This window comes from Cherax quadricarinatus, chromosome 56 (genome assembly GCF_038502225.1).
Source record: "Cherax quadricarinatus isolate ZL_2023a chromosome 56, ASM3850222v1, whole genome shotgun sequence".
Lineage (NCBI taxonomy): Eukaryota > Metazoa > Arthropoda > Malacostraca > Decapoda > Parastacidae > Cherax > Cherax quadricarinatus.
The window spans coordinates 22,229,661-22,242,581 of record NC_091347.1 but is presented as its reverse complement, the minus strand read 5'-3'; the positions used below and the strand labels follow the sequence as shown (position 1 = coordinate 22,242,581).

Genomic DNA, 12,921 nt, shown 5'->3' with positions numbered 1-12,921 from the left:
TGCATGTTGGGAGGAAGAAGGTTATGTTGTGAAGGGTAGTTGGTGTGTGTGGCTGCAGGTGTCACTACCAGTGTGTGTTGTCAGAGCTGTCAAGTGGTGCTGGCAGTCCGCTATCGACCTGTGTTTCACACCACGCACACAATTCACCACAACCATTACTGGATAAAGCTCATCTTCCAATGGATTGAACAGTGATAGTGACACAGGATGTCCGTGCGGGAGCTGTATGTTAAGGTCAGCAGCCTCCTGAGGGAGCTTACACCGGTCCTCTCATCTCCTCTCTCATCTTGACTAATTCTTACTCTCTTACCTTTTTCTAACTCATTGTCATCATGATATTTCATTGTTATCTTCCTCCGTTGCCTTTTTCTCTTTTTTAACCTTGTATAATGAGTGTTGTGGGTCCTGCAATATTACGCCCAGGTGACCCCATGGTACAAAAAATCTGAAGTCACTTATATTTATTATGGTATCCTGGGTTAAATTCTGAGTAATATGCTATGTAAAACCTATGTAATAATTTAAATTAACATATAAAATCTGAAATGTTACATTCCTAGCAGATAAATTTGTTGCCTCTTAATTTCACAGTATATTTTTAACTTGCATGATATTTTCCTTAATAAATCTTTTAATCATACGTTGCAGCTAATGATATATTATTGTTTTTCTAATATAAGTCAATATGCAAAAGTCTGGGAAACTTGACTGGGTTAGAGATGTAAAAAAGGTTTGTTCTGGAAATTATCACTGAGTTACAATTATAATAATTGTTCTGGAAATATAGACTGGGAAGTATCTATTGCAGGTATTTAATAATACAAGAAATGATTAAATAAGTAAATACCACGTTTTGCTGTAAATGTTGTTACAGACAATAAATCATTGCCCTTTTGTCTGTTATGTACAAATTCTGCATTAACCTCAGATTTTTTTGCCCAAGTGTATAGCACTAGAATTTTGACAAAACTGAACCTCGTTAGCATGATGGAGCACTGAAGTAGGCCTATTGGCCTATGGTATACCAGTCTAACTCTCACCTGTCGTATACCTATATGACACATTTAAAGCTACCCAAAGTTCTTGCCTCATTGATGTTACTTGTGGGTTTGTTCTACTCATCTACAACTCTTGCTAAACCACTACTTTCCTGAATACTTTCTAAATATAAATTTGTTCAACCTAAATTCATTGCTGCGAGTCCCGTCTTGGTTATGGTAACCCATGGCCTGGGACAGTGGCTTGTGACCTGGTAGGTAGCTCTCACTCTTCACACACTGAGTGTCCGTGGTTTGATCCTCAGCAAGGGGGAAAACTGTGCGTGTTTCCTTACATCTGTTGTCCCCGTTCACCTAGCAAGCAAGTAGGTACCTGGGTGTTAGTCAACTGGTGTGGTTTGCATCCTGGGGGACAAGATTGAGAACCCCAATGGAAATAAGACAGACAGTTCCCTTGATGATGCACTGTCTTTCTTGGGTTATCCAGGCTGGCTAACCCTCTATTTCCCTACAGTATTCCTGTTTTCCATTTGTACATAGCCAGACTTGAGTCCTGGAAATGGGAAGTACAATGCCTACACTTTAAAGGAGGGGTTTGGGATATTGACAGTTTGGAGGGTTATGTTGTGTATCTTTATTATGTATATGCTTCTAAACTGTTGTATTCTGATCACCTCTGCAAAAAGTGATTATGTGTGAGTGAGGTGAAAGTGTTGAATGATGATGAAAGTATTTTCTTTTTGGGGATTTTTTCTTTCTTTTTGGATCACCCTGCCTCGGTGGGAGACTGCCAACTTGCTAGAAAAAAAAAAAAACTTCAATCACATTCCCCGTCAAGGTAACTTGTTGCCATTGAGGGGCGACCAAGGAATTATACCTTTCTACTCCTTCACTGGATCAAAACTGGTAACCTCCCTTTCTCCAGACACTGTTTAGCTCCCATATAGGTTTAACATGCTTCCATTAATAATCATCATCATAATAATGCATTAATAATAATATGTTATTATTATTATTATTATTCAAGGGAGGTGATTTGATATTGAAGGGCTCTTGATTCAGGAAATTGGATATATCCTCCTCTTCATGGGATCAGACCTGATTACTTCCCAATACCTGGGTGTATTGTATGACTCTTGTTGGTTTAGCATTTCCTCCATGAAAATAATAATGGATGAGTAAGATATGTGTGCAGCACATGGGTATCTTTATTGTTGGAACATTTTGCCTGCTTGGCAAGCTTCTTCAGTCATATATAGAGGTGACTTATGTACTGTAGACAAGAAACAGTGGAGAGGTAGACATGAGGTGAGTATTACCTCAGAACTGAGGAAGTAAGTATGTATTGTATCATTAAGCACTGTAACAATAATATACCCACCCATTTCTGCATACATTTGTCTAGCCTATTTTTGAAGTTAACTAAAGTTTTCACTTCAGTGATGCTGCATGAATGACTCAGTGCTGAATTCAACATGGCAATAGCATTATTTTGTGTATTTAGCCCTGTCGATTTTATTTCCTCTGTTACCATCACGAGAGTACTCGCTGTTGCTTATGCTTCTGTGTGGTTATAAATCTAAGATTGCAAATATATTTTCCTTGCTAGAGCAACATTCTCCTGGATTAATATAAATTTATGAATAGGTTAGATTTATTGCTATGGTCTTTCAAAGGGAAATGACAGGTCTTGAGAGATATAAGATTTTATTTGGATTATCAACTTTGAAGGCAAGTAAAGCAGGATAATCCCAGAAAGTTAATCTGTCTGGCTGATTTTTATTGAGTCCTTTGATCTTTTCCATGATGCAACTTGCAACAGTTGGCTAACACCCCTAGGTACCCACTTATTACTAGGTGAACAAGGGCAACAGGTGTAAAGAAATATATCCATTTCCATTTCTGCCAGTATTGAATTTAAGTCCTGCAGATGTGGTCTGAAGGTGCTAACACAAGATCTATACAGAGTATATGCCATATCTTGAAGCCTCTTGAAATTTGCTCGTTGGAATGTTAACATTCCAACTGGTTCTGTCTACATGTTCTAACATTGTATATATAGCAGTTTTTAATTATGTTCTGTTTACACTGAAAAAGCTGCTTGTGACAGATGGTTGTATTATCCACTGCAGTTTTACATACATCCATGTGAAAATCGCCAAGCATCACTATTTGTCTCTTCTGGCTAAGCATAGACAATTTTGATTAGTGGTAGTTTGATGAAATTCCCAGGCAGGGTAAGATGTATGGACAAGTCTCCTTACCCCTGCTGCCTCCTGTTCACATAGCCCCATTGTTAAGTGGCACATGACTCTGTCCTGCAACAGTTGCATTCTTGATCTATGCCAATAGCATGGGATTAAACAAAACTACTGTTTTTTTGTTTTGTTTTACTATGCTTTTTGCAGGTGCCATGAATATCACCAGGTATTATTGCTATTTATTAATAAGGCATCCTTACTGATAAACAATTATAACAGTAAATTAAATGCTTGTTAAATCTGCATGAAACATGCAGTTATTGAAGCCATCAGAGAATAGCTCAACTTGCTCATTCTTTTCCCATGCTCTGACCAATTTCTCTATAGATAATTAAGAAATGCTTATGTAAATTACACAGTTGGAAAGACCTTGTCGTTTGTAACTTGGCTTCGGTTATGATATCATTACATTAATAACAGTATGTGGCAGTGAGGTGATTGTAACATTTTTTTAGAAACATTAATAAGGCATCCTTACTGATAAACAATTATAACAGTAAATTAAATGCTTGTTAAATCTGCATGAAACATGCAGTTATTGAAGCCATCAGAGAATAGCTCAACTTGCTCATTCTTTTCCCATGCTCTGACCAATTTCTCTATAGATAATTAAGAAATGCTTATGTAAATTACACAGTTGGAAAGACCTTGTCGTTTGTAACTTGGCTTCGGTTATGATATCATTACATTAATAACAGTATGTGGCAGTGAGGTGATTGTAACATTTTTTTAGAAACATTAATAAGGCATCCTTACTGATAAACAATTATAACAGTAAATTAAATGCTTGTTAAATCTGCATGAAACATGCAGTTATTGAAGCCATCAGAGAATAGCTCAACTTGCTCATTCTTTTCCCATGCTCTGACCAATTTCTCTATAGATAATTAAGAAATGCTTATGTAAATTACACAGTTGGAAAGACCTTGTCGTTTGTAACTTGGCTTCGGTTATGATATCATTACATTAATAACAGTGTGTGGCAGTGAGGTGATTGTAACATTTTTTTAGAAACATGAAGTGTAATTTAACAAGGATGCACATGATTTTGCAGTTAACTGCCTTCATTTAAGTATACTGTACAAAGGTAGTATTTCTTATTTAAATTCACCAATAATAGAAAATATTGTGGTTGTAATACTTAAACCAAAAATCTGAATCCCAAGCACATATAAAGGGTGTGGGGAAGTGGTATAGACTGTATATTATTTATTTTACTGCACATCCTCTATCAGGCAATGTCACCTCTGCATCTGAATGTAATTTGTAGTTTACTATGACTTTGTGAATTCTTCCATGCAAAAAAAAAAAGAAGTCCTAAATGTACTGATGTTGCTTGAGCTTAAAGTAAGTTGTTTGCACAAGAACACTCGGACCTTTTTTTCATGTTGTGAGTGAACAGTGAAAATCAGGTTTTGCAGAGAATGTTAAGATATGTTGGTAATTGCATATTAGTCTTGTCAGCTTATGTTATGTCATTAAGTTTTGACTGTTGTACTTTAGTACTTCCAAGTTGAAGATTTCTTGTTATCTCTTTGTTCCACAATTTCCATAAAAAAATACTTTCCATGGTATTTTGAATGTTTTGATCATATTGTCACATGTTCTGTATTCCTTGAGGGATGAGATCTAGCATGCATAATCTTTCTTGGTACAGTAACTCAATCTCTGCTCTGGCAGTACAGTAGTTTAAATGCATAAAGTGGAACCTCAAATTTCGAACATAATCCATTCCAGGAGCTAGTTCTAAATTTGAAAAGTTTGAAAAGCGAAGCAGTATTTCCCATAAGAAATAATGGAAATACAATTAATCCGTTCCAGAAACCCAAAAATATTTATAACAAAAATACATTTTATAGAGATTAATTGTAGTTTTACATACAACAAATATAGTGTACAATTATGTATTAATAATTTAAATAAACATATAAAATAACATTTTTACTTACCTTTATTGAAGATTGGTGATGGCATCTGGAAGATAGGGAGGAGGAGAGAGGGAGTTGGGGTTAGTGTTTGGAATGAGAATCCCCCTCCATAAGGACTTTAGGTATCAAAGCCCTCCCCAGGCCCACTTCCCTTCTCTGTCTTTTAATGCCACTAGGACCAGCTTGAGAGTCACTGGACCCCTGTCTCACAAAATAACTGTCCACAGTCCTCTGTTTCTGGTGCCTCTTTAAGATTTCCCTAAAATGGGACATGGTTCTGTCATTGAACTTGTTGCAAAGATGGCTTGTTTCAGCTTGCTCAGGGTGGTACTTTTCCACAAACATTTGGACATCATTTCACTTGGCACAAATCTCCTTAATCTTGAAATCAGCATGCAACTTCCTTGCCTTTTCGCAAATAATCGTCTCTGAAACACTATCACCTGCCATCTATTTATCCTTGATCCACACCAGCAACAACTTCTCAACCTGATCAATTGTCTGTGGTCTTTTTTTGGTTAGCATATTAACACCTTTTGCAACATCAGCTTCCTTGATTTGTTCTTTCTTTGCCAGGATAGAAGCGATGATCGACTTGTTTTTTCCATACATCCTGGCAAGCTCAACAAGTTTCACACCACTCTCATACTTCTGTATTATTTCCTTCTTCACATCTATGGTGTTTTTCACTTTCTTTACCACAGGGGTACCACTAGCAAGTTTCTTTGGACCCATGGTAGCTTATTTCACAGTCCCACAAGCACTAAACACAATGAATTAATCGTAAAATGTTTGAATGAGACCGCAGGTTAGTGTTCACTCAAGCATGAACAAAACCAAACTGGCTCACGGCCCCTGCGCGAGAACGCAGACAGAGCGGGCTGGTAGACAGGTCCGGTACACGGTAGTTCGAAAAAAGGGGCGGGTTTGATAATGGGGACAAAGTTGGTTCGAAAAAAGCGGTTGATTTTCGAAGAGTTCGATAAGCGATACATTCGAAATTTGAGGTTCCACTGTATTTGACCTTAGTTTTTCTAGGTGTGGTTTCAACAGTGGTGTTGAATGTTAATGTTTATGTATAGTACATTTCAGAGAACAGGTTTTGTGTAACCCTTACTTCTGGAACTTTTTCTTTGATTTCATAAGTTGTTTCTTGGGACAGTACAGTGATACCTTGACTTACAAGTTTAATTCATTCCGTGACTGAGCTTGTAACTCAATTTACTCATATATCAAATCAATTTTCCTCATTGAAATTAATTGAAAGGCCATTAATCCATTCCAGCCCCCAAGCACCACCCCAGGGGCAGGAGAAAAATACTTCAATATAACGCTAATATCAACTCTATGGATTATTTATCTGTCAGAAGTGATCTAATATAAGTAACATAGAAACATGATATATACTCTAGAATGAATAAAATAAGCTATAATATGGCGAGTGTCCAGGACCAGTCTGAGCACATAAAATCATTACTACTGCTTCCTATAATGTGTTCTTTGGTCCTGGGTAAGTGAAAATGAAGTTTTTGAGAGGTTGACTGCACTAGATAACATCACTGCACTAGATCACTAGTGCAGTGATGTCTGAATATCTCGGAAGTAAGTTATTAACTTATTTCATGAAGCCCACCATTTATTATTGAGGTAAATGCAATAATATTAACAGGAATCATAAACAAATGATTGTGGCTTGTGGAATATTGGAAATATTCCAAATATTTTGGCATTTGTGTGGGAGTAACGGGCAAGATATTTTGCAAATGTCAAAAACTTAGCAACTTTATTTTTTTGCAGAATAACTAGAGATAATTACACGATTACTGCCAGTGAGAACATCACACTAGCATTGTTTTATAAGTACATTGTTTTATAAAACCACCTTTTGTTGTGCCATTTAGGCCCGGGTTCTTACCAAATGTCATTTTCAGAAGATATTTTTTTTTTCAGTAAATATTTTTTTTCTCTCGTAACTCTAATTTTGGCTTGCAACTCAAAGCACAAATTCGGCAGAGCAACGGCTCGTAACCGGAAAATTCGTAAGTTGGAGCACTTGTAAGTCAAGGTACCCCTGTATACTATTTCTGATCTCCCTTCCCTGAGGTCCACCTCCATTACTCTAAACTCTCTGGAGTGTGAGTGTGAGTGTGAGTGTGAGTGTGAGTGTGAGTGTGAGTGTGAGTGTGAGTGTGAGTGTGAGTGTGAGTGTGAGTGTGAGTGTGTGTGTGTGTGTGTGTGTGTGTGTGTGTGTGTGTGTGTGTGTGTATATGTGTGTGTGTGTGTGTGTGTGTGAGTGTGTGTGTGTGAGTTTGTGTGTGTGTGAGTGTGTGTGTGTGTGAGTTTGTGTGTGTGTGTGTGTGTGTGTGTGTGTGTGTGTGTGTGTGTGTGTGTGTGTGTGTGTGTGTGTGTGTTTCATAATGACTTGGAGTTACAGGAGTTGAACTATGCTTGCAGTGGCTCGTGTCCCTATTTAGTTTGTCATATATGTATTTTTAATATCTAGTTGAGGGGAGAGGAACCCTGCACTCATCAGCTTGTGCATGCAGAGGTTGATTTATAATGCTTGTTTCTCATTTCTTAAGCTACATTTACTGGCAGTCCTGATCCCTTTCATTTTTAACCCTCTTATAAATACTCTTACTACTATGTTTGTGTGTGTAATTTCACTCCACTAGAGCTGAGTTGCCTGTTGTGTTTCAGCTCAATGGTTTTGTTGGAAACTCCATCTGCACACACTAACCCTTTTAGCTTTCAGTATAACTGGTCTGCTTTCCTGTTTCTGTTATGTTTTGTGGTTTGTGGGAAGGTAAGGCTTGTGAGCATGTTGGGGAGAGGGAAATGTCAAGGGTAAGAAGTTTAATAATTTAGGGTTATGAGGGGGGATAATAATTGCATGTGGATGACTGGGAAGATCAAATGCGAGTACTACTAGGAAAGGGAAGAGTGAGGTTAGAGCTGCTTGATGAGACTTTGTGTGGGAGGGATATTGAATTGATAAGAGGCAGTGAGAAAGGAGAGTGCCATGAAGAATATGTTTGAGAATAGCAGGTAGGAATGGGATTCAGGAGGAGTTGTGCTATATGGAAAGAGGTTAGAAAAATGCTGGTGTATAAAAAGTAGTTACAGCGTTCTGTGGGAAGAGGCTATGAGACAAGGTGGAGGAGGGACAAGTAGGAACCTTGGGAGGGTGGAAAATGGGAAATGTGTATAGGTGGGGCAGGGAGAAGGGCTATAGTGTCAAGTCTATTGCGGTGGTTAATGAGAATTCATCAGTTAGGATTCACATGACAGGTGAGGTTGATATATAATGGGGGAGGGAAGAGAGGGACTGCTGATCTTTTGTGAAGCACGAGAGAGAAGGTGAGGGGGGGGGGGGTCTTCTGAAGAAAAGTTTGGAGTTTTACATAGGTGAAAGTTTTTTTTTTTTACATCGTGGTAACAAGCTGCTTCTCCCTTGTCATTATCATATGTAATTATACAGATTTTTTTTTGCGTAATATGCTATAACGCAGGATGATTTTCCTGGCATGATCCATCTCAGGATGATTTTTGTCATACCCATCAAATAGGATTGTTTTCGCTGTCATACTTCACACACGATGATTTTTTGTCATACTCCATACTGGATGGTTTCTTAAATTCCATCACAGGATGGGCTTCATGCTCATTCTAATGAAATGTGTCATGGAAACATTAAGACGTGTTTCTGTAAGACACCTGCTGTCCCTGTTCACCTATCAGTAAAATAGGTACCTGGGTGTTAGTCGACTGGTGTGGGTCGCATCCTAGGGACAAAATTGACCTAATTTGCCCGAAATGCTCTGCATATCAAAGGACTTTCTATATAATAGTCATTGATGTCACAAGGCCTATAAACATTGTATATGTATTTGTAGAAATATTAATAGTAATAATATTAATAATAATAATATTATTATTATTATTATTATTATTATTATTATTAACTGGAAGAGGGCGACGAGGTTATCGTCATGGATTCCAGTATCTGTTCAGTAGCTAAGGCAACTTCAAAAGGCTTCCTTGTAGCAGGGCTGGAATTATTATTGTGTGTAGTATTAAGTGTGATTTTTAATTTCGGAACTTGGTACATCAATCTAAAGTTTCTATTTCATACTTTTCTTTTTGTATTTGAGATTTATAACATTGTAGGAACAGAAGCTGGCTTTATTTACGTGATGTATTTCACCACAAGATAGGTTCTAATATAAAATAAAAAGTGTCCCCTTGAGACGAGGGTGTAGAAGGGTTAATGTAGTGGGTCTTAAATAAGTGGAGAGGTTTAGGTTTATGTAGAGGGGAGGGAGGGATTCCAGGTCGTGACAAGTTAGGTACGCATTGAGGGAGGGGAAGTGGGTGAGAGGGAGGAGTGAAGGAACAATGGAGGTTGGGGGCAGAAGTGGGGGGTGATATGGTGTGCAAGTGTTGGTGAACATATAACCTCAGGCGTTGTTGGATCATCACTGACCACGTGATGTTTATTTTGGTACTTGGTCACTTCAGGAAAGAGGAGAAGTGCCTTGATGATGATGACGAGTTCTTAGTCAAAAGGAATTGAAGCTATCCATCCCTCCATCATATTTCCCAAGTGTTGTTTGTATGACACCGATGGTGATATTGGAATTTGACAGTAATAGCATTACTAGACTTTATACCAGTAGTATTATCCTTTTTATTGCAAATGTTCAAACTACTTACTGCGATAAATATAGTATATAATAATGATGACACAAGATGACATATTCATGTTTGTTAATGTAGTATTATGTATGTAATGTATGTCCTGTATTATCATCATTATCACTTATTATACTTATAATGACAATAATGTTTGAACGTTGCTATGGAAAGGACATCTGTGGGGTGTGATTTGCACGACTCCTTGTACAGTTTAAGAATTTGATTTATAAATACAGTTTTGATATCCAAGTAGCGACCATCATTTCTTACCATAAATTTTAGGTCATTTTATTTTGCTTTTGTCTCGTGTTATCACCCTTGAGCTTTAAAAAAAATATTTTCCGAGAAGACATGAATATTGATCAAAGGAAGACAATTCGGTGTTTAAATACGCTGATAAGGTTATGGAGGGTATTTAATGTTCACTGCTCGAGGCTTGTGTGAGGGGCGGTGTTGAATGTCATGCTACATCTAATAATAGTGGTTGTGGGGGTCAAGCTCGACTCCTGGTCCAGCTTCTAGGCTACTGACAAACGTTTGAACTATTCCTGGCATCGTCTGACCTATCATACCTATACATAAAACTGTGTATGGACTGTGATGTTTGAGGGCGGTGACGAATGTATCAAGACCAACACATGTGAGGAAGGGACGTGACATGCGTAGTGATGTAGGTGTGGTGGCTGATCAGACGTGATGTTATCGTGCTGCTGCTGCTTTTACTGCTGCAGCTACTTTTGCTGCTGCTGGTTTTGTTGCTGCTACTGCTTTTGGTGGCGGCGGTGGTGGTGGTGGTCGTCGTCGTCGTCGTGGTCCTCCTCCTCCTCCTCCTCCTCCTCCTCCTCCTCCTCCTCCTCCTCCTCCTCCTCCTCCTCCTCCTCCTCCTCCTCCTCCTTGGATGTGTTACACTTGTGACCGCTGAAGGTAGCGTGATCATTCATTATTGATGTGTATCAACTCACGTTACAGTGCATGTTCCTTATCCTATCTCACCCCCTCATCTTCTCCACGCGCGTTGGAAAGAGATAGATGTGAAAGTAGTGGAGGCAAATTCAATGATTACGAGGACAGACTAAAAATGCTCAACCTAACAAACTCGGAAAAGAGGTTGACTGAAAAGGAAGAATAAGAGAAAGGAGTATGACGATAAGTGGTAAAAATACACATGCTGCACAAGATCTTTATTAGTACGACGTTTCAGCTACATGAAGCTTTATCAAGTACTTGATAAGGCCTTGTACATGTGAAACTTATCATTTTGGTGTACGCGTCTTTTAACTACAAAATACTCAGGGATTATATAGAGTTGACAGGGGCAAGCTGCGTGAGGCGCGAAGATGTGATACATGGTGCACACGTGGTAGAATATGAACCACGGGACGAAGAAGATTTTAAATAGTAAGCTTGGTCGACCACCGGATGCCAGAAATTAGTCAAGTTGGTTGATAGAAGTTGAGAGGCTGGGTCGGAACAGTGAGTTAACCCTTATCAAACACAGCAAGATAAGTGCACAGTTTAAGAAACAAGTGTGGCTACATTATAAGGCCAGAAACCAGGAATGCTTGTTGAAGTAGGTGAAGTGCCAGTTTCATAAGCTGAGACGATTTCCCTGCCAAGATGAGCACGGGATCTTAAATTTAGCATGTATGGGAAAGACAGAAATCAGAATACCTTACAGTATATATCAAAACTATTTACTGAGAAAGTCTAGTTACTCTAGGTAGCCCTTAATTCTGTCCAGATATTTGAGGTACACTGGGAAAGAGACACGGAAGGTAAAACACGATGAGAATTGATGAAAGGTTCAGATGAAGTGTAAGTTGTAGAAATATGGCACTAAACACCACAAGTACGAGAGAGAGAGCCCAGAGTTGAACCAGAATGGTAAAGAGTTAGTCTTTAATACAGGGACAATTAAAGAATATAGAAGAACTACAGAACAAGGAAGTTTACATGAACAGGGAGAAAAGACGAGCAAGAAATGACTTAGTGTAAGAAGTGAAAGAGAATGACACAGCGTCATAAGTTAGTGTAACAAAAACTTGCCTTAAAATACAAAAAGATGATTTAAGACAAAGGCCGAGTATTCAATAAGAATGACAGAAACGCGCGAGAAACTTAATAGAAGATTCCGGGAGATGTGTAAGGAGAGAGAGAACAGGACGAAAAGGTGGAGCACTGGCCTCTGGCTACCTGTTGTTAGTTCCGGGGGGGGGTCATCTTCCCCACAGCTTGGTTACCTGAAGGTTATTCCGGGGATCAACGCCCCCGCGGCCCGGTCCATGACCAGGCCTCCCGATGGATCAGGGCCTGATCAACTAGGCTGTTACTGCTGGCCGCACGCAGTCCAACGTACGAGCCACAGCCCGGCTGATCCGGCACTGACTTTAGGTATCTGTCCCAGACCAAGTTGTGGGGTAGTTTAGTCGCAGTGATTTTAATTCCCTAAAGATGGACAATAAATTGAAAAAAAAAATAAATGAAGGTATTGCGGGAGTTGGACTCCTCGATAGCTACTTGTGTACTACAAGAAAGAAAAGAACCACTTACTTTATTTAGTGAGGGTCTTAAGCAACTCGCCAGGCAGCATAGATGATAGAAAACTGCTAATGTGGCACCTAGAGAGACAGAAACAGAGACTTTATTCGGATTACTATCCTTGACGTTTTTGGCTCCTTACTGTAGTTGAAGAGGACACGGGATGTGAGTTCAATGTAGAATGTGTTAAATGCTAGGTACCAGGGAAATAGTACTAACTTCTACTTAGTTATTTTGCATTTTACTGCGCGTCTTTATAATTCTTAGTCCTGTAATATGTCCTAGGCTGTATAGGGCATATTACAGGGGAAACGATGATCCCAGGTATCAATATATACGTTTCCCTGAATCCCCATCTGTTTTGTGGCTCACCTGATTGAGGTTTTTCAGCTGACCTGACGAGAAGCCACAACTGAGAGATGCCTCCTTTCTTGTGGCAACCATCACCACCACGTCTCTCCAAGCTTGCCATCTCACTGCCTGACGTGTCTTAATCAC

At 38.9% G+C, this 12,921-nt stretch overlaps 1 protein-coding gene across 1 annotated transcript in view; it reads right to left on the bottom strand.

Moving 5' to 3' along the window:
• The window catches only part of CCAP (Crustacean cardioactive peptide), a 159,008-nt gene extending 146,087 nt beyond the window's left edge, over window positions 1-12,921 (bottom strand). The window contains exons 1-2 of the mRNA XM_070097207.1: window positions 12,796-12,921; window positions 12,436-12,503 (exon numbers count right to left, since the gene is read on the bottom strand). The gene's annotated coding sequence lies outside the window, so the exon portion shown is untranslated. The remainder of the gene's footprint in view (window positions 1-12,435; window positions 12,504-12,795) is intronic.